At 34.6% G+C, this 5,000-nt stretch overlaps 1 protein-coding gene across 2 annotated transcripts in view; it reads right to left on the bottom strand.

Annotated features, from left to right (window-relative positions):
- The window catches only part of LOC115219772 (neurotensin receptor type 1), a 69,503-nt gene that overhangs the window by 15,593 nt on the left and 48,910 nt on the right, over positions 1-5,000 (bottom strand). Inside the window, exon 2 of one of the 2 annotated variants that reach the window (XM_029790023.2) lies at positions 1,480-1,626. The exons of the other annotated variant lie outside the window; for it this stretch is intronic. The gene's annotated coding sequence lies outside the window, so the exon portion shown is untranslated. The remainder of the gene's footprint in view (positions 1-1,479; positions 1,627-5,000) is intronic. 2 annotated transcript variants of the gene reach the window in all.

The raw sequence follows: 5,000 nt of genomic DNA, 5'->3' as shown, positions 1-5,000 counted from the left end.
ATTGACCCTCGATCTAAAACAAACACTAACATCTAACGGTTCCTAAAACTTTATGAAATTTGAACGATAAAGTTTCTTGCTCTATGTTGTACATCCTCTGCCATTCACATGATTTCTATGTACTCTCCATTGGATTTATAGAAAGTCAGTTGCCTGCATTTATAACTTAAATATATGTATTGCATTTGATGGCATAAAAGACGCATTTTTGTTTTATTTTATTAAGAAACGTCTCAAAAATCACGCCGGATCCTAAAAATGGAGTTAGACCTATGTCACTTGCTTTCATGCACAAGAAAAGATGTTTCTTTGAATATGCACTGCTGAAATTGAGTGAATCTAATATCCGCGTGCATCTTTTATGCTATTATTCACAACTGCACCTTCGACAATTTCTGATGACCCTTGGGATAACAGGAAGCTAACCCCTTCTTTTGTTCTTTTATATTACGTCAGGGTCTATCATCAATTCAATTTCTGCAGACCTATGAAGATAAGAGCTTGTACATCCCACTGGAGAGTATGTAAGATAGCTTCTCTCGACGATGAAGTTGAAGACTTCACTGCAATGTTAAAAAAACGGTATCTCCTGCGATCCTCTCTTGCTCATGTTACTCATTTTCCCTACTGTTCCAAGTCCTTCTTAACAAAAGACGTCAAGTAACTCTTGGCGTCACACGCTCAATAACGAAGATACCTTCCTTCCAGCTTTATCTCTGCAGTCACGACGGAATGCAGCTCTAGGTTTGTTCTGTGGTGGTATTTGGAGATGAGAACCAGTACATCCATGTACATTCCACTCAAACATGTCATTTCGCGTCACATTGGTGTTCATCACTTTACTCGTGTTTTGTTGCCTAATGTATATGCGGGAGGGAAAGTTGTGTCTTGCACTATTTGTATCTTTTTTGTAACCTCATCTTAAGTTTTGAATATTAGGCACATATTCCCTTATGCTCTTTTCCGCTTGATAAGAAAACGTGTTTCCATACGTCCCTTAAAGATTCTTTCATCTGTTCTTTTGATTATTAAACATATTCTGCTTCAATCGCGAACTTCCTTCTCGCCTTTCTTAGATACGTCCATCAGGCAAGGAAGTATTTTCTTTGGTGACAAACCACTGCCACTTTGTTTTTACTTATTGTTTTGTCAGGTAATTCTCTTTGGCTAGAAATGCTAGCCCCCGTTGTTACGGGTGTTGTCGTTGTTGTTACTGTAGTTAATATCTGTACTTGTATCATATAAATAAAATCTTTAAACCAGTTGAAATTGCGTTATGTCTTTTTTGTTATTATTAAACAACGTGAAAATGTCTACTACATTAATAGAATTTGTTTTATTTTAATCTGTTTATATTTTGTGTTGTAACGTTCAAAGCTAGTTTTCGTGAGGACATTCACAGCTGTTCTAGAACGGGAAGCCATAGTGAAGTAAATATAAATACGAAATGAAAAATATATGTCGAAAGCAAAAACAGACCTTTTATCTATACCGGGTATTGGAATAGACGTCCAAACGTTTCGAAGTCTCATGTTTGCAAAATAATCCAAAAATGAAAAATTTTCTTCCGGTAAAACTTGGTAACAATCCAACTTTCTCCGAGCCGTCTCAAGAGACGTACGAATGCTTCAAAACATAAATATAATAATAATAATAATAATAATAATAATAATAATAATAATAATAATAATAATAATAATAATAATAATAATAATAATAATAATAAAAATGATAATAATAATAATAATGATAATAATAATAATGATGATGATGATGATGATAATAATAATAATAATATATTAGTTCCCGATGAAAATTGTGTCAATCTAAATAATGAAATGAATTGTATTCTTTGAGTCACGCAAACAGAACAGAAACAACATAAATGGACAAAAGGTGAATTTCTTTTTTATTTGCTCATCTACATGTTTACATCATTATTCTACAAAAGCAAATAAATAAAATAAAACAATCATAAATTCGGATCTAAACGTAACGCTGGACCCCGGCAAACTTTTCTGCCTAGCACTAAAATAATTAACCAATATGTTAAACAGAACTGGACTCGAGTTCATATGCTATGGCGGCAAAAGTAACGGTGTTTAGATTATAGATGACAGGTTGTAGACTGCCAGTAATAAACAACTAGAAACACAGCTGTGGATAGTACAAGGACTTGAGAAATTAATGGAATTCAGATGAGAAAATACGTCGAAGAAATCTGGAAGAGAAGGAAGTTACTTAAAGAGTGCTATTATTATTCTAAAAAACGAAAGAGATATAAAAGAATTACAACATACACAGACTTACAAATACATAGAAATCAATAAATTAGCCAATGTACAACGCTCAAATGAAAGAAAAGGCCGGGAAAGAATATCATAAACGTATTAGATAAATGTAAAATGAGAATACTAGGCATCAGTCATAACTTATAGTTATACTATTTTCTAAAACCTGAACGTCAAATGACCTCGCAAGATTAGACAGAAAATGGACTTGAAAAAGTAATAATCGCATTTTGAATATAGCCCACCCAAAATCTAGAATAGAAAATTTTTATTTACCACTTATAGAGAAAGATGAGGCTTTATACAACTAGGAAACTTGTATTAAGCTTGTATAAAACTGTAGAAATACAAAAATATCTAACAAAGAATAATGGAACCCTAGTACAAATAGGTACAAAACACGAAGCAATCAAAAACAATTTTCTCACCTAAAAACAAAGCCAACAAATACACAAAGCTGAAATGACAGAAATTTTGGAGAAAAGAGGAGAAACAGTTACAAAAGTTGTGTAAAACTAAATAAAGTAAGCTTAAAACGGGGCCATAGAATGCCTTTCTAATGTAATTGCAGGTATATATCACAACGTCACAAATCTGAAAAGAGTGAAAATATGGAAATAGACGAAAAAATTCACAATACAGAGGCGCACAGGATTCGCAGCTGAAACAGACTTCTTTTCTTTTTTGCAGCATAAAATCAGAGTCTTCCAACAAGGAACCACGATAAGCGTATAAGGAAGAATACAGAAAATGTGGAAGTTTGGAAGAAACAATTAACAACATTATCGCACTTAACCAAGTGAAAATACCTCAATAAATATGACAGAAATTTCATACAGGGGAAGTTACGCCAGTATTAAGACATGCAAGCATAAAATATATGGTGTAAGCAAACACCATATATAAAAAGGAGAGAAAAAAAAGAAAAGAATCAGAAGAATGTTAGAAGGGACGGACAACAGGACACTTGCACTTTTGCAGTTTAGCACCGCGTCGACCAAAGTTTGCGAGTCGATTTTTCAGATTGAAATTGAAAGATCATCGTACGTACACAACCACACTTATATATATAATATATATATATTATATATAGATATATATATATATATATATATATATATATATATATATATATATATGTATATACACACACATTAGGCTCTGATGAAGCTTTACGGTATTATACTCAGGCACTCAACTATGCACCCACAACATCTTGTGGAAACAGCTTTAAGGTAATGCAGTTCAGAAGATAAGTGGTTATTCTTTTGTCATCTCTTTCTTATATATATGTGTGTGTGTGTGTGTGTGGTGTATGCGGGTGTGGGTGTGAATACCTGTGTATACGTGTTTCTGTATACCTTTGTCTATACATCATGTGACATGCTTCTTGGTAGTGCAGTGAAAGGGCGCAATAGAAATAAACTACTGAATAACAGCAACATCATCAACTACGACAATAATAAAGATAACGGTTTCTACTATAGTACAAGACTTGAAATTTTGAGAGGAGGGGCAAATCGATTTCATGCAACACAAAGCTCGACTGGTACTTATTTTACCGACCCCGTAAGATTGAAAGGCAAAGATGACCTCAGTGCGATTTGAACTCAGAGAGTGAAGAAAAGGAAGAAATACCACAATTGTGAGGGGTTTTTTCTCAGACATTTTCTCCGTGAATTAAACGATGAAGTTGACCCGGAACACTGATATAAACGGAAAATAAATGCTGTAGTGTAAGATATTTAGTCGAAGACTGCGTGGTTAAATCATTGCCACATTACCTAACACTACCTAAACGTAACATGTCAGTAAGGGCACATCTTTGTGGTCGTTTGAAGAGCAAGAAATAGCAGTCAAATCTCGCAATAATTACAACTAATCATAGAGAAGGAAAAAATATATGAATGTATTCCATTCCGTCTCTCATATATGTATGTGCGTGGGCGTGTACGCACGCACTCGCACGTGGGTGCGAATACAGACACACACACACACACACACACACACACAGAACCACGCGCGCGCACACACACACACAACCTGGAACTCATATGATTTTTATAGGCGGAATGCCCTTCATCAAAGGCCTGCTAAATCAAACATGAGCAGGAGAAAGACAACAATATTTAAGCATAAGGCCATAGTGTTCCATATGGAAACTGATGAGATTATGTGACATTGATGTATTTTCCAAGCAGCATCCATGCACAACATCGATTTGATTGTCTTAGCGGAGAACAATTGAAAACGATGGAAGCAGGAATCTGCGTCACTACTCCCAAAGGGAGGTAACTAATACTTTAACCTTAATCAATGTAATGCATCAGCCAGTTTGATAAGCAGAGTTAGGTTTCCTGACTGAGGGATAAAGAATACGACTTGTAATTGACGCATTCAGGCGAATAATCAAGGTCGAGTTATTGCTAGCTTACGTATAAACATTACAGTATCAACATTGAATGCGGAAGACTGTTTCATTGATAAATCTATGAGAGAACTCACCCTCACACAACTGTACTACTAAGAATAATATTTACATTTTATGTATTTCAGTAGATTTTTTTTATTTTATTTTATTTTATTTCAGCAGGTAAATACCACAACTGGAACATTCGATGGTAGGTAATGCCAATGTATTGCAACCTTAGCAACACTATGTGACCCTCGGTATCAGTGGTGCTCAATAGGGTCCATATGGCACTTCAG

Source organism: Octopus sinensis, linkage group LG15 (genome assembly GCF_006345805.1).
Source record: "Octopus sinensis linkage group LG15, ASM634580v1, whole genome shotgun sequence".
In the NCBI taxonomy this organism is placed as follows: Eukaryota; Metazoa; Mollusca; class Cephalopoda; order Octopoda; family Octopodidae; genus Octopus; species Octopus sinensis.
The sequence above is the reverse complement of the archived record's forward strand: the minus strand, read 5'-3'. Positions and strand labels throughout refer to the sequence as shown.